General features: G+C 32.3%; 1 protein-coding gene across 19 annotated transcripts in view; it reads right to left on the bottom strand.

The window, feature by feature from the left end:
* The window catches only part of LOC145294584 (calcium-dependent secretion activator 1-like), a 649,478-nt gene that overhangs the window by 495,125 nt on the left and 130,926 nt on the right, over positions 1–23,427 (bottom strand). The window contains exon 1 of one of the 19 annotated variants that reach the window (XM_080141410.1): positions 21,078–21,190. The exons of the other annotated variants lie outside the window; for them this stretch is intronic. The gene's annotated coding sequence lies outside the window, so the exon portion shown is untranslated. Of the gene's footprint in view, positions 1–21,077; positions 21,191–23,427 lie in introns of those variants that run through there. 19 annotated transcript variants of the gene reach the window in all.

Raw genomic sequence — 23,427 nt, 5'->3', positions numbered from 1 at the left:
TACTCCTGACCAAGAAGACAGCAAAAATGGATGATAACAATGATGATGATTTATCAAAGTTTTACGGTTCTGAATTTTTGAGATGAGGATTGATTATTCGTATTATTTGGATTCTTCAGACTACAGTTCTCATCTTCAGTGTTATTTCTACAATGCTTCTTCAGGTGTACATGCGTGGGTTAAATAAAGGATCTTGTTCAAAATTCTGTGTAGATTCCCGAGTTCCACAGAAAGATTGCCAAGTTAGACAAGATACACCTGAAGAAGGTCGGAGATTACATCGACTGAAAGTACTGAAAATAGCACTGAAGACGTCAAACTCAAGAACCTTTCTGTCGAACTCGGAAATCTTGGATGGAACCTTTTATTTAATCTGTAGGAACAGCATGTTCACGTTCCATCATCCATGACTAGGTAGAAAACCTAAATAATTCGCAATTGTATTTTGAGTGCTGCCTGCACTGAGGATTGAACCTTCAACCTCCAGAAGAGTGTGATTTTTACAATTGAATTTTGCCAAGTATTTTATCCACTGTGCCATAGGTCTTTGCAAATTATTTAGAACTTCTACCCAGTTATGACTGATGGAATGAGAGCATGCTACACCCGTGGATTAAATAAAGGATCTTGTTCAAAATCCTGTGCAGATTCACGAGTTCAACAGAAAGATTGCTGAGTTTGACAAGATACACCTGAAGAAGGTCTGAGATTACATCGACTGAAAGTTGTGAAAATAATACTGAAGATGAGAACAGTAATCCAAAGAATTAAAATGATACTAATATCACAGTTTTGTTTAAAATTGTAAACAGATTAAATTGTTGGAAACTTTACTTTTACCATCAGTAGCTCATTCAGTAAACATCTAATTTTTAAAACGCATATAATGATGTTTTTTTTGTTTTGTTTTTTAGTGATCCCTATTAAAATCTGTTTAAAACCATGTATAGCAGAAAAATATGCAAAAATTGTTTTCACATTGAATTTTCATGTCCCTAAATCAGCTCTTTTTGATAAAGAAAATTCTGAATTTATTTTTTTTTTTGTCGATGAAAACTGGTTTTATTTTTTGTCTCACTGAAAATATACAGTATTGTATTTTTTTTTTTTTGCAAGTCATTTTTCTTCTGTTCTTGTATTTTATTTAATATCAAACAAAATGCGTTTTTTTTTTATATCACTGTATCTATGTAAATATGTACATATGGTAATTTCAAAATCGATAACAACCATGTTATTATCAATAATAAAAGCAGCATTTTTCTCAGTACTTATATTTTATTCATTATACAGCAATATGTAAATTTTTTCTGACCATTCTAGAAAAATGGCAATAGTTTACTTATGTAAATATATACTTATGGTGATTTTAAAATAAATCAAGTATTAGTTGTATGTTTTTCAAGCAGTTTATACCAGAAATTATCTATTGTGAACATTTTCAAATGCTCAATGTTTATTTTTCAGCGAAGAAGACTTATTAGTTAGTCTCTGGAACCCTCCTTTTATATCTTTTCTGCTCATGTTTGAAATATATTAACATCATCAATACAGTAGCAAAAATCGTAAAAAAAAAAAGAAAGAAAATAAAAAAAGTCACTAACTGATGTGAATTTTTATAAATCTAAAAATGGAAAATAAGAAAGCAAAATGGCAACAGTGATCTAATTTTAATGAATAATGAAAGGCCCCTTACATCATTAAAAATAATCTCCCCCCATTTAGCATGTAATATAAATACACATATAAGTGGAAGTTATGAAAAAATATCTTAATTAGTATTTTGATAAACAATTAATTTAAAGAAATAAATAGTTCAATAGTCCAAATAGACAGACAAACATAAATCAACATAAAATAAACGGCCCAAATAGATAGAAAAACGTAGAAACTATTAAGGGCTCAGGCCCACGATTTTGTTTAATTGGGTAAGGGAAAATCTATCCATTCTAGCAGTATTCTTAGCCAGAGTAAGTACTTTCAGAAAGAAATTGAAAGCAATATAAATTATATTTGTGTAAAGAACATAGTGCAAAAATAAAAATGCAGAAAATGTTATGCAGAATCAAATATCGATTTGTCAGATGTTATTTAAGACTAACTTTAAAAATCTAACCACTCTAACTTTGCTCATTAAAAATAGGCAAAAGTTGTAGCCCTTTGAATGGATCTTCCTAGTATTGGGGGGGGGGAGTAGTGAAATGCGGATCCAAGTTTGTTGTATGTTCCATCTGAAGCACTTTCATCAGAAGGTTTTTTGTTGTTTATTTGGAAGATTTAATAGGTCCCTTTAAATGTACCCTCCTTTTTCTACCTTGATGAACATTCATGTCATTCTCACCAAGTGGTTAGGACTCTTCCTCTTCTCTTAGATAGAACGTCTTGGATGTTAGAATTAAACAGCATTAGGAATGGTGTCTTGTGCTCCTCTGATCATCATTAAAAATACATACGGGTCCTCAATAGTAGAGGTCCTGGATATGACCTTAACTATATCCGATGGTGAGGCTCCCAGCTTATGGGCTTTGGAGAGTGTTGAGCCACACTTTAATTGCCATTGCTCCCAGGTCCACTCTGACCCGGAGTGGTAGTACCTGTTAGGGTCCCAACTATGGGTTAAATAGAGACTGGCTTGAAAAACAAAAAAAAAACAAAACAAATATATTCTATTAAAAAAATTTTCTTCAAAATCACTGGATTCGGCATTAAATAACCTGAAAAGGGTTGATATGTCGTAAAACAAAAACAACCAACCAACCATCAATAACAGAGTACCTGATAAATAATAAGAATTGAGCTAAAAAACATTTACTGCCAACTAGTTCCCGATAATAAACAAGTTATACTCTCTATCATTTATAAAAGTGCTTGAAACCATGTACATCGTCACAAGGACCTCGTCTTTATAAGGAAAGGGATTGTTTTATTATATTAAATATAATCTTGTTTTCGAGACGTACTTACATCATCATCATCATCTATTCATATCAGTTTAACGTCCATTTTACATGCTGACACGTGTTGGGTGTCTTTTACAAATTAATTTTCAAAGTAACGCATCTCTGGCCAGATTCTAATTGATCCCTATTCCCCTCAGGTCTAATTTTATTATCTTCTCACATGTTTTTCTTGGCCTTTCCCTCTGAACTAAACCTGTGACCTCAAATGTTCTTCATCTCCTAACCCAAAAACTCTCATCCATTTAACATGGGTATACCAACAAAATCTACTCTTCAAAACATATCCCCCTATACTGTCCAGATTTAATCTTCCTCTAAGATCATCAGAACTAAACTGTCTTTATGACTCACATTACACATCCATCATATCATTTCTCTTCATGCAATGCATGTTCTCAACCCTCATTAGTTAGGTTTCATTTCCATACATCATCATTAGGGCCATGACAACAGCATATTCTTTTCATTGTTTTGACTCTCGAGTGTGTATCCGTTGATATCTTATATGCTTTTATATAAAGTAATGTGGTTCTCGGTTGATTAACTGTGTTGGATATATACTCGAGAATCAAAACAATGAAAAGAATATGCTGTTGTCATAGCCTAATCATCACACTGCATGCACATGCACGATAGCTTCTTACCTTTGTCAACATTGATTATGCTCTGCTGATTAATAATGGCAAAAGTTTCCTGAACGTTACTCCATTTTTACAAATCACACCAGCACCTGCTCCACCCTGTGTTCAAATTGTATCAACAAAGTAAAAAAAAAAAAAACTTTTTGACAATCTTAATAGCTCTGCTATCCAGATTTAATTTCTTCACATCTGAGTTTTCATCCATCTCCATTGTTCAAGTGTAGTTCTTGCTCACAAATTATTTAGCCTCTCTCAACTAATTTCACTGCACTTTTTGCATATGCAATACTTACAACTACTACAAAAAAAAAAAAACAGAACTAAAAGTAAATATTTTTTGTTGATTCATTTACTTATTTAATTTTTTTCTGATTCTCACAAATTTATCATCACCATATTATATAGCTTACTTATTGCTCGATTTTTAGTTCTGACAAGTAAAGAAAGAAATCAGTCGTAACCCTCTTTTGTTTTTCTTACATTGCCTTATTTTAATTTTTTACCATGATAAAAAATAATTTGCATACACAGAGCTGTTAAAACATTTTATTCCTTCCAAACAAGTGTTTTGACCGTTATTAAATCAATAGAAAAATCTGACTGAAGACGGAAGTGCAATTTTGACCAAAGTTAACACTTTTATACAGCCTAACATCGCAAGTGCATTTGAAATGTTTTATTATTGCACAAGCAAAAAGGCTCAGTTTATAAAATCAACTGGAGATTCTTTTATAAGACAGAGGCGCATTCAAAATTAATATTTCTTTTTAGAGCACAATTGAACCATGATACTCGACTTTGATTCAAGTGATTATGTAACAATAATTTCATAAAATCAATTGGTTCTTTGATAAGACAGAGACATGTTCGAAATGAATGTTTCTGTTTAGAGCACAACTGAACCATGATGCTTGACTTTTGTATTTTAAACTTCAATTAAGCCATATTTTACAGATAATTTTATACAATAAACAGGATATTCTCTACAGTGCAATGTAGACTACAATGTATTGTGAACTAAGTGACTGTGGGGAGGCATGTGAAGCTTCCTCTCGGTACACTGCAGAAGGGGTCCCTAACTAGAACAGGCAATCAATCAATTTGATTGAAAACTGGGTGATTTCACCGATTTCAATTACAATAAAAGTATGGGAGAATGAAACATTTATTGATCCTCAATTAATCCTGTCTTATGTCTGGTCGCCCTGTTAGTATATATATAGAGAGATTAATATTTTTTCAGATAGGACTTCATAGCAATTAAAACACTTCTAAAATCTGATAAACTGTAGTGTAAAATTGCAGTAAAGTTTTCAAATAAGCCAAATATTTATTATTATTTATTATTGTTTATACCAATTGTTAAATTGTAAAGGAAAAACATTTAAATGGTTAAGAGTTCTGTAACCAACATTTCGGTCAGTATGACCTTTATCAGGGTATATTTATGAGGAGTGGTTTAAAAATCTCTATAAATTGCCATATCTTCCTGCCTTTGCAAGAAAACTTATAATTTAGGAGTTTCAATAAACCATCGACCATTAGTCTTATTTCTTTGTCATTCTCCATCCATGCTTTACCAGTGAAAGTCATTAATACTGGACAGTTTCGGAAGGGGGGGGAGAATGAATCCAGTAATCAATACATTCTAATTGATCCTAAACAAGGACAATGTTCAGGAGCACATAAAGAATTTAGCATCCGTATTGATTCACAAAGGCAAAACCTAACAATTCTTTGTATTTTCCCCCTCATCTTTCATCATATCACCAGGTTCAGGTTAACATCTATTTTACAATCAGACATGTGTTAGACAACGTTTTAGACTGACCAGATTTTTATCCGTCTTTCTCGCAATACTTATCTCTCTCTCCCATGTTTTCTTTGTTCTTCTGCTATTTTAGCTGTTTTAGATCTACTAACCCAAGCAATTTCATTATAATCTTATTGGTCCCCCCCAACAAAGGAAGGGTGGACCTGTAAATTCACTCTTGTCTGTTTGTCTGTCCGCACTTTTCTCAATATCTACGCCTTGGATTTTTTAAAAATTTAGCACAAACATTAAACATATGGGTAAAAAAGTAACAGAACGGATTTTCCAGGAAAACTCCAGTTACCCTCCTAGGGGTGGCTTTCAGGTTAAAATGGCTAAAATTGAAACTTTTGTGCTTATTAAAAAAAATTGATGGCTTAGATTTTTATAAAACTTTCTGAAAAGTTGTAAATAACTGATTTCTATATAATTTTGTTTGTCTATACTTCACAATAACTCTTGGGTGGACCTCAAGGGCTCTTTTAGGGCTAATAAAAACACTCCATTTTTGTGACTATTTTAGCATATTTGTCCAAAACTTTCTATATCTATTTAGCAGTTTTGCATGGTGCTGAACTCAAATTTAAATATGTTAAAGTCTTAGGGACTTTAGGGATTAAATGGGGAGAGGTGCAAATAATGGACTTAGTCATTTCTTTTTTTTTGCATGGTGCAGAACTCAAAGTTGCATATGTCAAAGCCTAAAACTGCACCGTTTGATTTTCACCAGAATTTGACGCCCCCTGGGGATTTGGGGGGCTAAATGGGGGTGGAAGGGAGAGAAATGCTGAACTTAGTCGTTTTTTTTTATGCCTCGTTCACTGTGCACTCACGGGGGATCATGCATGCTTTACTTGTTTGTATTACTCCCAGGTCGACACTAACTCGGAGTGGTAGTACAGATTAAGGTCCAATATAACAATTAAACATTAAGTCGATGCAAAAGTATTTGCCCGTTTGTAGAAGTTGCTTTTTCAACCATTGTAATTTATTTTATATGTATTGTTATTACTTAAACACATCACCATGATTAATTTATAACTTTTTTTTTTGAGATTATAAAAGCATCATTCATATTTTCCTGCAATATTTTCAACCATGTTGACTTGAAAACTTTCATCATATAATACCTGTCCTTACACAGCACTACTGACCACAGATTTCCTAAGAGAATTTGGTTGGGAAGTCTTGCCCCATCCTGCATGTTCTCTTGACCTAGCTCCCTCAGATTATCACATAGCAAGAATTATAAAACCATTCAGATAGGCATAGGTTAGCATCATGAGAGGAGATTAAACATGAGTTAGATTAATATTTCACATTAAAACCCATAGAATTCTACAAGTGACGCATTTATAAGCTCATTGATAGATGTAATCAAGTTATCGAGAGCAAAGGTCGTTATTGTTATTAATAAAGATTTTCAAATACCTAGCTTTTCATCTTCAAGATGAGATTTAAAATCACAAAAACATTTGCATTGACCTGATAGAATCTTCCTTGAACATGACATGAACTTGTATCCACTGGTAAGGTCTCAATTTAGAAGTACTTGGTGTTGCCCGGGTGTGGAGAGGTGTGGAGGGTTTTCTTTTAGAAAGGTAGGAAGTCAGGGTGGAGAGAGGTATTTTAAAAAAAAAGTGGTAGTAGTGGGGACGGGGGATCAAAAGAAGAGTAGGCAGACCGGGTGGAGAGCCAGGATACTAAAAACAAAAAGTGGTAGTAGGCAGACAGAACCCGTGACGGCGTGATGCTAAGGTGGAAAAGAAAGTGAAAGAAAATCTGACATCTTACCGATGCTCCATGACATAACTAATTAGTATATATATATATATATATATATATATATATATATATATATATATATATATATATAACTACTTCATTTACTCACATAAATTTAGATTTATGCGTAAAATTTAAGTATTTACTTCAAAAGTTCTCAATACGTAGGTAGAGCTAGTTAGTAACCGCACACTTTGCCCAGTCCAAAATAAATGTCTAACAAAAAGCGTAGTTTACCAAGCAACAATATTTGCGAAAGAAAACCCGAATAACAAGAAATATAATGTAGGCATGACTTCCTTAGATTTCAAAACCCGATACTATGACCGCAAAAGTACATTCAAAAATAAAAAACACCGTATAAAAACAACACTAGCGAATAAATACTGGGAACTCAAAGAAAGCGGACATTCGCCGGTAGTCGAATGGAAAATAATAAGACAAGCTACCACGTGCAGACATTTAGACGACCCATGTAAATTATGCCTCCATGAAAAATTTGCTATCCTGTACTTTAAAGAACCCCCAAATCAATTAAACTGTAGACGAGAAATAGCAAACAACTGTGTTCACAAAATAAAACTTATTCTAGGATAGCGATACAAAATAGCTTTAAAACTAACAATAACAATAGAAAACAAACAAATAAATAAATTAAATAAACATGAATATACATAAACGATCACACATATATATATATATATATATATATATGTATGTATGTGTATGTATATGTGCATGTATGTGTGTACACATAGGTATATTTATATATATTTAAACAAAAAAAAAAAAAGGGAGAAAAACGTCTACCTTAAACCACTAACCTAGTTGTAAAACAGATCCTTTGTTCGATAAAATGCATGTCCATTGGCTGATAGGAAGGGGCGCGGTGGATACTAGAAAGCTGATTGGCTAACTAAAAATCCTCAACATATATAAAAACAAGAAACAACCACAGAATTCGCGCATAAGCCTGACGAATCCTATAGTGGATGAAACGCCGAATATTCAGTGTAGCTTAATCGCCATATATATTTTATAAATTACTATATATATATATATATATATATATATATATATATATTAAAAATTTCAGGATTTGGATTTTATGTTATGAATATAACAAAACTGATTCATTGTTAGTTTTTATTAACCAAGAAACAAATATTTTATTTAAAAAACACATTATATATGAATATATGGAATCCACAGATAAAATAACTCAAGGGTTTCACAAGCAAAATAAGGTGAGTAACCTCAGGTTTCGATATTCATTTCCAAAAAAAACATTATTTTAGAAAAATGGTTCCCAACATAAAATGACTTTAAAAATTGATACACCATTAAGCAAGATGAGCAAAACCCTTTAGATAGATGCTTGGCGTTGCCTGGTCATACAGTACGCGTAAACATGATATTTTAATTTATGCAGATTGTGTATGTATTATTATAGAATCAATACTCTATTGATTATTATATATTATGAGGAGTAATTTACCTGGTGGATTAATTCGCAAAAAATTTTTTAAAATAATAATGATAATGTAGTTCATCAAATTGATGTCCGTGTTTGTTTACAATATTACATCAGCTGATATTGATATGTTGTGTATTGCCTTTTTTTTTATATAACTAATTCGTGATATGTTCTATCTTCCTTGTATATAAAGTGTCTATGCGCATCTCACTCTAACATGTGTGTGGGTGTTCTAATGACCTTTTTTGTGATTGTTTCGTGTATATATCGTTTCACAAGCTCGCCCACGTGCATTTTCCCCAAAATATACAGTTTATATACATTTATACAGTTGGGTGTGTATACATGTGGTCGAGCTCCTTTAAGGACCCTTAAGTTGTGTATCTACCTTAGTAGTTCTTAACTCTGTGTGTGTGTGTGTGTGTGTGTGTGTGTGTGTGTGTGTGTGTGTGTGTGCGCATATATAAGCATTACAATTCACCATAACATTTTTTTGTTATCTTGTGTCTTCTGCAAAGGATTTCTTCCCGTCACTGGTCAATGAGCTGTAAAGAGCATCTAAGATGAAAACACGACACCGATTTTCTGGCAAGGATCTCTTTATTTCATCTACGAGTGGATGGAAGAACCCTTCGCATTGCTGACTCAAGCTTTTTTTTTGCGTTTGCTGATGCATTTTTCCTCTGGCCTTTCTGGTTTCAAAACTAACTAAAGTCCGACTGTCTCCCAACTTTGACTTTAATCAACTGTCTCTCAACTTTGACTTCAATCAACTGTCTCCTTTCTCTGACTCCCCAAAAATCTCAATGTGCGTTTCTATTTATATCAGGGTGTATGTGTTGGGGATGGTAACCCCCCCCCCCTTTAACTGGCCTGCACCTAAAACGCACTGACTCACTTTTTAGCACGCAGGTGCATTCTCTGTCAATGGAAATCACTGAGTCTGATGTGTTACCAGTAACCTTTACGCACCTGCCCGACACAAGTAAGTTGAATTCAACTCAGTACCACGTTAACGCACACAACAATATTTGGGCTTGACAATCTTAAAAAGTCTTTCTTCTCTTATAGATAAAAAGAAGTTTTACAGGGAAATATTTTACATTACATCGGCCAAGGTTACACCAGTGTAAGGTAAAATATTCTCTTGTAAAAATTCTTTTTCATCTATAAGAGAAAAAAGACTATTTTTAAGATCGAATTTTTTCGATTTTTCATACTTATCAGATGAATTTCTGTACCAAACATATCTAAGAACACTGCCAGAAATATAAATTACCTTTGTGTGAAATTTGCAAAAGATAGGCTCAGCTGTTTCGAAACCTATGAGTAAGGAACACACACACACACACACACACACACACACACACACACACACACACACACAGATAGAGATTTATGTACACATAAAGTACAGATTAACAGTGTGTAAACTTCAGGGAAATATTTCTGTCATAGTTTAACCTTTTCAAATTCACATGGTTCAAGGCAACGTTCAGAGTACTGTCTCCATGGACTTGAATGTAAGAAAACAAAATTCGAACGGCAGGCACTTTTAACTTGTTTGCAAGAGTGGGGTAGGGGGAAATTGAGATGATGTTCTGTGAATGTGTGGGTAGAGTGTATTGTAAAAGTAAATATGTGTTGGTGTATATTGTGAAGATGATTATGTATGGGGATCTATGGAAGTGTACTGTGGAAGAAGGGATCTGTGGCTGTGTAATGTAGAGGTTAAAGCCTTTACGAGGGGATGTACTGTAAAGTTAGAATTTTTAGCAGTGGAGTATACTGTAGGGAATGGGTGTACTGCAGAGATGGGTATGTGGAGGTTAGAGTCTTTAGGAGGGAGATGTATTGCAAAGGTTAGAATTTTTAGGAGTGTATATTGAGAAGGTATACTATAGGGGTTGGCGCCTTTAGAAAGAGGAATATTGCAGGAATTTGAGTTTTTCAAGAATAGGTGGAACCTTTAGAAGCGGGTGTACTGTAGCGGTTTTAACTTTTAGGGAGAGGATGTACTATGGAGTTCTGAGCATTTAAGAGGAAGTGTAGTGTGGAAAGTTGGAGCCCTTCAGGAATGGATACGTGTGGAGAATATGTTGCACAAGTAGGAATTTGTTGGAATACCCGAGGGTGTACTTATGGTTGATTTATGTATGGATATGAGAAGAATTTCTTTGGGGGGTGGTTATATTTTTTGAAGTATTGGTTAAAAATAAATAAGAAAAATACTTTTTCTAAATTTTTAGATGCGTTCACAGATCTGTTTGTCAATCTTAAATGTCATCATGTTCTATTTCATTCTTTTTATTTCTTTTAAGCTATTTTTGTTTAGATGTGTCTATGCATGTCTATAACATGCTCCGTTTGTTGGTTCGTCAGTCTGTCACGCTTAAGTTTGAAATAGCAATTTCATCACCAATGTGCATATCTAATTGATGCATCATTACGTTCTTCATATTCATTGTTTTTATTTATTGCTTTGTTTTTAGTAGTCACATATAACAAAACAAAACACTGAACCTACATCGAACAGCTGAGAATAACGCCCACTCACTTGCCTGCCTAAATTTAGCAATGCATCTTATTTTGTCATGAAAAAAAAAAAAAAAAAAAAATCAACACAAAAGCATACCAATAACACTCATATAATCAAACTGCACCAGTAAATGACACAGTTTCATGTCAGTCAAAAAGGTCACAATTGGTATGAGGGTCATGTAATAGTATTAGTGACAATAGTGTCGTAACAGTATTGAATTTGAAAAAGAGAGTAGTCGTTGCGAAAAAACTAATAATGATTGTGGTATTTATTTATTATTATTATTATTAGTAGTAGTAGTAGTAGTATTATTGGGTGCAATGTTGCTGAAAGAATGATACACATGATTGATTTGAATATAGTAAGGCATGTGGGGTGAGATTTTGATTTTTTTTTTTTAAATAGTGACTAGTATTTGTACACTTTAATGTTTCAACATTTGCTACAAGTAAAATACGTCAAAGGAAAGAAATGGAAGGAGAAAAAAGAGAGAAGGAGATGCAGAAAGGAGAGGAAAAGCAAATGGAAATAGGAAGGTAATAGAGAGATATAAGAGGGTGAGAAAAAGATAGAAGAGAAGGAAGATAAAGAAGATGGAGGAAAAGAAAGATGGAGGAAAAGAAAGAATAGGAGATGGAGGAAGAAAGACGATAGAAGATGGAGGAAGAAAGACAATAGAAGACGGAGTCAGAGAGAAGATGGAGGAAGGAAGAGATAGAAGATGGAAGGAGAAAAAGATAACAGAAGATGAAAGGAGAGAGAGAGAGATAATTGAAGATAGATGGTGAGAGAAATAATAGAAGATAGAGGGGAAATAAAAGATGAGGAAGAGAGACAATAAATGATTAAAGGAGAGAAATGAGAGATAGCAGAGAGAAAGATAAGACGCAAGAAAGGGTGGAGGCAATGTGACAAGAGATGATGAAGGGATGGAAAGAGAGATAAGCGATGATGAAATAGAAAGAAAAAGAGAAGGAATAAAAAAAATAAACAGACAAAAAAGAGTGGAAAGGGGACAGAATGAGTAAATTGTTGAACAAAGAAAGAGAATGTGTGTGTGTGTGAGAGAGAGAGAGAAAGAGAGAGAGAGAGAGAGAAAAAAGAGAAAGATGCATATTTTTGCTCTAAAAATGAGAAAACTCATTAAAGCCGGAGATTTTCTAACAATGTAAGAAACTAAAATTATTTGCATAAAAAGAACCGAATCATATGATGAAATGTAGTAAAATTTAAAAAAATGAAACATTCATTAAGAAATGTGTTAATGAACTGCACGCCCGTGCGTGTGTGTGTGTGCGCGCGCACATGTGCACGTTTATAACTTTACCCCCTCCCCCCCACACACACACATGCATCACCTTTGTACAATCATGCGGTATGTCTTCAACATAAGTTATACCGTCATTTTAACAAGTTGTGATCTTAAGAAACATTGACAATTTCAAAATAAAGCATAAAATACACTAATTGATTTGTCTGTTTTACAACATATCAGCACTTCTTAGGTTACTCAATGCTAAAACAATATCATTAGGAACGATTCAACATATAAAATTATTTGAACACAAGTTGTTGCTTTATAAGGGCTTGTGGATTCATACCTTTTTCAATGGTATGAGTGAATATTTGAACATACTAGATATGATGGTATTTAAACTCAGCATAGCTGATTCCATCTATCTATATATACTGCTAAAACTCTGACAATGTTTGTTATCTTGCTTGTTTATTTGTCACCGTCCACACTTCGCATAAATGTTTTAGACAGTGAGAGGAAGGATGAATAATGTAAATAAAAGGCGAATGATAAAATGAGTGATGAGATTAATTAAAAAATGTAAATAGATAGATAGAGAGAGAGAGAGAGAAAGAGAGAGAGAGAGAGAGGGCATAGAGAAAAGAAAGAAAAAAGCGAGAGAGGGGGAAGAGAGAAGGAGAAATGGGAGAGAAAGAATGAAGGGAAGAAAGAGAGAGTAGGAAGAAAAAGAAGAGAAAGAGAGGAGATAGAAAGAGAGGAAGAGTGACAGAGATAGAGAAAGAAGCAAAAAAGAGAGACAAGACAGAAAAGAGAGAAAAAAAGGAGGGGAAGAGAGAGTAACATCACAATATATTCTGACTTTGTTAAATCCTTTAAATGTAATTCTTTAAAAACCTGATTGTCAATCAATGTCAGAATTTAAAAATTATATAATGAATAGCATATAACAAATACTGACCAAATAGTTTATGGAGGGTCTCATATAGAAATATTAGTTTCTCCTCTCTCTCTCTCTATATATATATATATATATACATATAGGAGAAACAACCGTTAGAGAAATTCTTTAAAAGGAGACTTATCAGGACATTATAAAGCTCAACAATCGAGGTGGAGCTTATGTACATATAGGAAAAGGTAAAAACCGACAATATAAAGATATATACTTATGGATATAAATTTAATCATTTATTCAATAGGGAGATTACATCAACTAGAGGTATGGGATACATATGCTCACTATCTCGTTCCTTATGTAGTTATTGCTAGACGTCACATCTCTAATATGTTATCTAGCAACCTTCTCTCCTCTTCTGATGAGAAGCATTAGGCTTTGAAATACTTAGGTATAAAGAGCATATGTATCCCATACCCCTAATTGATGTAATCTCCCTATTGAATGAATGATTAAATCTATATATATTAGTGTATATCTTTATAGTGTTGTTTTTCCTTTTTCCTTCTGTGTGTGATTGTGGGTGTGTGTATACCCCTCTCTTATATATATATATATATATATATGTATAATTTTTCAGAATGTGAGAAATTATATAATTATTTCCACAGCCAAACAACGTCGCAGCTCGCAAGAGCCATGACAGCCAACAAACTAGAAGTCCAAGACTCAAGTTTCGCCCTCATTTGGGCTCATCAGTTAAACATGTCCAAACTCGGGATTCGAAACCTGAGCCTCTTGCATATGAGGCAAGCACTCAGCCAACTGAGCAACTCTTGCAAGCACTCTGCCAACTGAGCAGCTCTTGCGAGCTGTGACATTGTTTGGCTGTGAAAATATATAAATATTAATTTTCAAATTAAACGAAAGCAACAAATTTATTAAAGAATTTTTTTACCTGCCTCCCACAGTGGCAAACTTAGACAAGGTCAATTCATAGGAAGAATCCAGTTTCCCTAAAATGGGTCATTCTAAGGATTATTCCCATGAAACAGAGTGGCTCTTGCAGTGTATCTCACTGGCGGTAGGGCAAGGTAATGTTTTCACTATCATTGTAGCTAGCTTTAAAAAAATTAGTTTTCAATAAAATGATTTTTGTTTTAAAACCTATTAAAACGAAATTTATAATGAATATAGAACTTCAGTATAATAATCCTGATAATAGCTTCCAATCTCCATTTTGTTTTGGTTCTGATTAACTCACAGGCTGGACCAAATTATCTAGCAAACCGGATTTGGCCGAGAGAGGGGGATAATTTTAGTGGCCTATGAAGTAGATAATAAGAGAATTAATTTTTTATCCCTTATTTTTAACAATAGGAAGATTAGATTTAAAGATTAAAACATTATTTGGCTTGTCACATAAAAATCACAGGTACAAAGAAAGAGAAGTCAACATGTTTTTGTTCATCTTTACTCATAGCTTTGGATTTTACTGATATATTTCTATCAGGCTTTATGGATGAGGAGGGTGGATCGTTACCCAAAGAGATAATAAAAAATACCTAATAAATGGTGAATGAGGCCATTTGTTCTACCAACAATCATTTAGGACATGAAATATCAAAATGTAGGGATTTTACGGATATATTGTATTCATGTGTGTGTTTTTATTTCTCTATATAAATGGCAATGTCTGTGTGTATTCCATATAGAAAGAAAGGTTAGAACACTAAAAGTGTATTTGTGTGTGAAATTTTCTGGGGACGACAACAGAAGTGGTTCCAAAATTATAAGTGAATGAAGTTATGGGGCAAAACTGCTCTTAAAACTTTAAATATCTCCCATTTTAATGAAAAATAACATGTATAAAATTCTCTGGGGAAGACAATCGAGGTGGACCTGGATCTCTAGATGCGTTTTAATGTTCCAAATCTCTACATGTCCCTTATAAGTGCGCTATGGAACCAGAAACCTCTCAAAACTTCAAATAAGACACTAACTCAGCAAATTTTTCAAAATTTCAGTTTCTTCCGAATATATTGGGAAATTGGGAGGGGACACAGAAAGACCAAAAGTAAAAGTAATATGGTGTTATGAGCATAGTGTAAAAAGACATGGTCGTTCTCAGTAAATCTCGAACAATATCGGGTCTTCCTGCTAGTTTATACTATTATGTACAGTCAGATTATTGAAGAATAAATCAGTTTCTCCATGAGACTTGACTGATGAGGAGGGCAGTTAACCATAAGGATAAAAACAAAAGTAAATGAATATTTAGATTATAAAATATAAACATGCTTGGTAGAGTACAATAGAAATGAATCACAGTTCTGACAGCCTCCTTTAGCTGAAGTAGAGCGCACTGCTTGTCTTGGGTTTCCATTCTCTTGATATAAAGAACAACTGCTAGAATATGTATGCTCACATTGGGACACACAAAATAATCTCTCTATGCAGGTTTACACCTTTGACCCAACAAGAGCAATAACCAGATTCATAAATAAAACAAGAACCGTCTAGAAAGGCTAAATAAAAGTCCTCCCTTGGTGATCTCTGCTTCTGTCAGACGGTATGAATCATGGAATCAATGCACAGCCAGAGGATCACACATTGTTGCCATTGTTGCGACATCATGTGTGAAAACTGAAACAATTTCAGCGTCTGTTTTCCAGCTTTGACTTTATCCATATGAGACGTGCTAAGTGGTCAGTGCTGACAATTAACTATACTTCATCTGGCCTAGGTGGGCTTTGGGTATATAAAAATATAGACAATGCATACCACAGTCCATGTGTAAGGTTTTCTATAAGCTCAGAAAATAATAAAACGTGGGTATTGCAGTGAAATAAAAGCTGACCATGTTAAACAAAAGAAAGATGACAAAGAAGATATACAAAATAGATCCAACTGAGTTTGAATTCAGTGTAACTGATTCTAATTTTTTAATGGTATTCATTAATGTGTCTCCCAAGTAATACTTATGGTAGCTCCAGGGAGATTTGGCTTACTTCAAAGAAATACCCTTGTATCTAGAGAAATACTTCTCTGTATAAAGACATATATATATATATATATATATATATATATATATATATATATATATATATATATATAAGTGGTGGGACGATTAATCGGAATCGTTAATCATAAGAATCGTGTATTTGGGGGGAATTGGAATTGCATTGTTAAAAAATACCTTAAATTTACGATTCTTTCATTACGATTCTCTTATATTTTTAAGTTGAACTGTTTGTTTGAAGTGAGATTTTTGCTGTCAAAAATTTATGATAAAAACGTCATAGAACTTTTCATAACATATTTAATATGATATACAAGAATTTTATTAACTACTTTAAAGGTAATCTTTATTCATCTTAATGAGTTTTCTTATTATTCCGTCACATACAAAGGTGCTGTCTGTCTGTTTCGAAAATTCGAGGCCTATGATTATCTCTTTGCCCTGTTGCGAAACTTTAGAGGCCATAAGGTAACATTGTTTTCATTTGTGAGCGAAGTTTATTTATGTATAAAACAGCCTAACTACGTTAAGTCCATGAAAAAGTTAATGAATACTTAACCTTTAGAGAAAAAAGATTTTACAATGCTCTCATTGCAAGTAAATCATGTTAAAAATCAGTAGTTTTTCCAACTGGTGACTAGAAAAAAAGGGAGATATTTCTACACTTTATTACCGAAACTGGAGATGCTATTTTATTTCGCACATAGGTCATTGAAATCCAAGGGAGAAATCAGTATTTTAAACTATGGCCGAAGCATGAAATAAATAACAAAATTAAACTAGATAATGATTTTTCGGTTTCATTTAAATTAATTTGTCGTTGACCCTTCAAAGTTGTTTTAATTCAAAAGATATACTTCATTAAAATTATCTATTTGTTCGAAAAAAAAAAAACAAACAAAAAAAAAAACTATGTTATAAAAATCCAATGTTGCTTTCATCACAAAATTGTTTTTTTTTTAATTATATTTTCTTACGCAAACTTTTCAATAAATGTTTTTACAATTATTTTTGATAAATTTTTATTTTTTGGGTTTTCAAATGGCACTCGCCCAGTTTAAACAATTATGAATGTTTTTAATGAATAAAACATTCATAATTCATAATAAAATAAATTATTTTCTGTTTTTAATAAAAAAATATATATACCCGTTTTCATTAATTAAATCGAAACATTTCCAATTAAACAATTACGGATATATGTTCTCTTTCACTTTCTTTATTTACTTTTTTTTCATAGTTCTTTCCGGAAGTAATTAATATCTAGTTTAACTTTTTTGCTATTTATTTCTAACTTCAGTCATAGTTTAAAATACTGATTTCTGCCTTGGATTTGAACGACAGGTGCGCGAAATAAAATGGTGTCTCCAGTTTCGGCAATAAAACATAGAAACACCAAAAAGGGGGTGCTTATCTTTTGGCAAGTTTTTTTTTTACCGACACTCTTCGATTAGTAAATGAATGAAAAATCTCATTAGTAAATGAAAAATGTCTCGTCAATCTTTATATTTTTAAAAAATTAAACAAGCAAAGTCAAATTATTTAAACAATAAAAGGTTTTATAGAACAATTATGTACTTTATATTTTATGAACGAAGACTGTTTCAGGAAATATTTCTAAAACTAAAGTGAAACTGATCACATGGTATCAGTTCGCAAAACTTTGACAGTAGGTCAGCTTCTTTGAAGTATCCAAAAACAAAAACGTTAGAACTACATATGCTGACTGACAGTTCCGCTTAAGGTCTTTTGAAAACTACAAAAGAAAACAATCATTTTGCTATCTGTTAAATAAATACGGTAAGTGAATTTAATTCTTTTTTAGAAAGTTACATTTCATTAAAATATTCTGCGAATGAAGCAATTAAACATTTCTTTTTGGAACTTCTTTGCGCAACAAAAACAAAAAAAATGTGAAAAATTTATTAAAAAAAAAAGTTTAACTTAAAAAAAATCCTTTGAACCTTAACTTTGCAAACTAACTAGTCACTCAGAGCCGTTCAACTAAAGGACTGTAGGGGCTTGGTCGACATTCACCGACGCCTGGTATCACAGTCGTGATGTGAGCAAAGGTAAATGGTTCCCAACCCCTAACAAAAAATAAAAATAAAAATGTTGTCAGAAACAGCATTAAGGCGGAGGCGATTTCAAAAGTTCAATAAATGACTTTTAATTAACAATAGAAATAGACAATTGCCAAAAATTTACTTTTTTCTTTAGAAATAAAGAAGTAAAATAAGACATTAAATAAGAATAAACATTAAAGGACGATAAGTATATAATTATATAATAAAAATAAATATAGAAATAAACCAATTTATTTAGATTTAAAAAAATAACATTATTATTGTTAAATATATTTTTTTAAAAGTCAAATAAATAAGTAGGAATAATTTGAGACGATTGAATATAAAAGGCTAAAAATTTAATCAAAGATTTAGTTATTTTTAAATTTCATTTAGAAATAATATTATAGAAAGTGGAATAAAAATCAGTTAGCGATTGAAGCTACCAAAAAAAAAAGAAGTTAAATTTCAAAGAGTTATCGAAGATAAAGAGAAAATAAAACAAAAAAAAATGAATATCAAAAGATAAACAAAACATGTTATTCCCCTTGAAATTTGATGTTATTGTATTTTTGTTGAATTAATCATGACTTACTTTTTTTTTTTTTTTAATATATTTTTTAATATATAAAATAACTCCTGAAATTGATCGTTATTAATTTCATGGTGCATGTTTAATTCATGGTTAAAATATTTGTTTTGACTTTTATCTTCAATGAAAGAAATTTTACGAAAAAAATCAAATCATTTTCGAAATTCCCTTAATTGTATTTCCACTTATTCGCTGTACCAAATTTTTTCGCTACACAAAAACTTTCAGTCATATAATGATATATTTCAAAACAATGATTCCACGGAAATCGGAATCGTACTTGGTATCAGAATCGTTAATTAACACTTTCCTGGAACCGGAAAAAAAATTTAGGAATCGTCCCAACACTAATATATATATATATATATATATATATATATATATATATATATATATATATATATATATATATATATAGAGAGAGAGAGAGAGAGAGAGAGAGAGAGAAGGAGAGATTAGGATAAAAGGAATACTTCTATGTATAAAGAGAGATTGGGAGAGAGACAAGGCTCAAGAAAGAAATTAAGAGAGAAAGCGTAGGATCGAGAATCAGAGTGAGAAAGAGAGAGAATATGATAGAGAGATGGGAAAAGAGAGAGTGAGATAGAGAAAAGGAGAAGAAAGAGAAAGAGACGTAGAGAAACTAAGCAAGATATATATATATATATATATATATATATATATATATAGAGAGAGAGAGAGAGAGAGAGAAATAAAAATAGAGAGAATAAAAGATTGAGAAAGAGAGAAATAAAAATAGAGATAGGAAAAAAGAAACGGGGGGGGGGAGAGAAAGGGGGATGTTATCATTTACAAATCCCATTGATTCTTTATTGTATTTTAAGAGTACTTTAATTAAATTTAACCTCTAGCTACGAATGTAAAGTGCACACAATATTTAATCGCCCATCGCATCCCATTAACCGCACGTAAATACACTTTTGATAATTATGACGAGTTAAAATTCCTTGCGAGGAAATCCATTGCCTGTTTTTAACAATAGCAGTAGGAGCAGCACCAGTAGTTTACATGGATAGAAATTAAAAATAACTCGATGCCCAGCATCCACACATGTAGATAAATAGTGAAATTTTATAAATAGTCAATTATATTCTCAGCTTCTTTTAGGATTAACCCAAATTATGTTTGCAATTGAATAGGAGGAAAGAGAAAAGGAAGAGTAATAAGAGAAATCCGCCAAGGAAAGACAAAGGCACATTGGTCGACAAATTTATAATTTGTTTACTATGCAGGGAATTTTTCTCGTTTTCAGTTATAGTTTTGATACCTGAATGTGTGACAATATGTCTGCACGCCTCCAGGCTATTTTTCCTGTAGCAGCTGCATCGTAAGGGTACATATTTTTTTTGTCACATGTTCAAATGTGCAGTTCGTCATAATTTATTCCTTTGGAACATGGCAAGTAAGGTAAAAACAAAAACAAAAAAACGGCTGTAATCATCTGATGGGCACACAGACCTAATAGTTGCATATATAATACTGTCCTAGTATAAATATTTTAGTGTGCTATCCAATGAAGCTTCAAGACGTACGTTGCATGGAGAGAAACGATATAAAAATGATACAATTGATGTGTAATGCGAGTTAAAAACAGGCTTAGATCTGATGACCTCGGAGGAAGATTAAATACAGACAGTATAGGGAGATGTGTGCAAAACAGGAAACTTTGAAGGTATCACTATACTGAAAGAATAGGTGAGAGTTCTTGGGTTAGTAGATGTAGAACAGTTGAGTTAGCAAGGGAAAAGCCAAAGAAAACATGAGACGAAGTGATAAGAACAGATTTAAGAGAAAGAGGAATAAATAAAGAAACGGGCAGAGATAATTTTGTTTGGAAATCAATGTCTTAAAGTCATCCAACACCTTCCAGCATGTATAATGGGCGTTAAACTGAATATCATGAAATTTTATTTCAACTGCAAGCTTTGTATTCACCCACTTTCCAGTAAAAGATTGAAAGTAATACAAGGTATTAGTTGAGTGGTTAACGGCATGAATTACCGACCTGGGTATTCAAAGTTCAAATCCAATTAATCCAACAAAAATCACTTTTACTTAGGATGTAGGCAACGTTCATGTGGTCTCTCCTATAAGTACCTGATCTCTTTCTAGAAATAATTCTGACTAGCAAAATACCGAATTAACCAATGTCAACAATAGAACTTTTGGGTTCATACGATACGATGTTTAGGTTTTTCATGCAGGTAATCCATTTCTTCCAAGGATGCACTCTGAAAAGTTATAACAATTGCCTGAAAGCAGGCACAAACACACTTGTTTTAGTAGGATTGTTCAAAAAGTTCCAAGATTTACCAAGAAACAGAAGAAACATAACTGAAGATTATTGCTATAGCAACAGAGTAACAATTCTTATAAAACTAGAAAACAAATTCAGATTTGTTTTAATTTTTGTGCAGGTGAAGCGCATAGAAATGGACAAGAGTGTGCAATAAATCCATAAATGGACAGACAGAAGCCTGAGCAGGACTAAAGTATCTGTAAAATAACGGTTTGACATCTAAGGAAATCCGTGAAGACATGATACAGAAACTTGCTGAAGGATCATCTTCCTATGCAATGCAGGGATATGGGTATATATATATATATATATATATATATATATATATATATATATATATATATATATATAGTGTGTGTGTGTAATGGAAAAATCTTATTATTGAAAATTAATTCAAATTTTCAAAAAACTTGAAACGAAAATATATAGAATTTTTAATTATTCAACAAGGAGTAAAAATAAACTTGAAAGACCTTATTCTGCAGAGTTTCGAAAAATGCAATTCTTCTCATCAGAGGAAAGAGGTTTGCAAAATATACAATAACTTTTGCATTTTAATGCATTAAAATAACCTACAAATATGAATTGAATAAAGTTTATACAGATTCATAATGATTATGAAAGCAGAAACAAGTAGAAATATAAAATTAATATATACATATATATATATAAGAGATATATATAGTAAAAACAAGGATAAAGAGTGTTCAATAAGTTAGTAGAGCCAAATATGTTTTTTTATTACAACTTCAAGTGTATTAGCTTAATTTGTTACAAATTGTTTCAATAGACAGGATAAAAATTATCTGTCGATATCGTCAGATGATTAAAGTTAAAACTTTTTTTTAACTTGAATCATCTGATGATATGGACGGATAATTTTTATCCTGAAACAATTTGTAACGAATTAAGTTAATACACTTGAGGTTGTAATAATAAAAAAAAACATATACGTATGTACACACACGTGCATAATCTAGAGAGTTATATATATATATATATATATATATATTATATATATATATATATTATATATATATATAATATATATATATATATATATATATATATATATATATATATATATATAATATATATATATTGGGTTTTATTGTAAGATTTGACCCGTTAATGTTGGATTTCTAATGAAATCGCAACGAAAAGATGTATACACATATGTAGCTGATAAACATTGGAGTTGCATCTAAGAATCTACAACAATGCAATCATTCATATCTATTGATATAAAGTAGTAGTGTCCATATGTGTGTGTGTAACTCTCCTCTGGATGGATCATGACCAAACCTGTCATGATGATCGTCCCCCACCTAGGGATAGTGCACACCATTTTTCCAAAGTAAAGGTCAAAGATCAAGGTCATAGCCTATGCATATATACTCTCTTGCAGCCGACATCACTAGACCGATCATGACCAAACCTGACATGATGATGGTCTCCAACATAGGGATGGTGCACACCATTTTTCAACGTGAAAGGTTAAGGGCATATTTGGTGCATCTCTTCATAAACTCCCCTACCTAGGGATGGTGCACACTAAGTTGGGGTTCACCACCTTCAACACGTTAAGTAATAGTTGCTCTTACAACATCCACTTATTGCAAAGGTGCCATCGAAGCAAGTACCTGAACATAAAGCAAAGTCCTGTGTGAAACGCGGGTATCTTTGCTAATATATATATATATATATATATATATATATATATATACACAAAATTATTTTTAATATAAACATACATATATGTTTCAGCTTAACCAAGACGCATCACTGTCATTAGATATAACTACCATTAGTCCTAACATTCAAATACTTTAAAAGGCTGGATGTGACACAAGGTCTCTTTTTTTTTCATGTAGGTAATCCAGCTTCTCTGGTGGACACCATGAAAAGCCTAAAAAAATAGCCTGGATTGGACTCGGCATTTCTTGTTAGAGGTGCCTCATACAATGGGCAATAAATCAACCCTATTCCTCAAATTAGGGGCAATGCTTGGGAAGATGGTTTCTTGAGACTGGGAAGAATCATACTCGTTTTAAGT

The sequence above is a fragment of the Euprymna scolopes genome, chromosome 2 (assembly GCF_053919585.1).
Source record: "Euprymna scolopes isolate OS-2025 chromosome 2, ASM5391958v1, whole genome shotgun sequence".
In the NCBI taxonomy this organism is placed as follows: domain Eukaryota; kingdom Metazoa; phylum Mollusca; class Cephalopoda; order Sepiida; family Sepiolidae; genus Euprymna; species Euprymna scolopes.
Note: the sequence above shows the minus strand (reverse complement) of the source record. Positions and strands in the feature narration are given on the sequence as shown.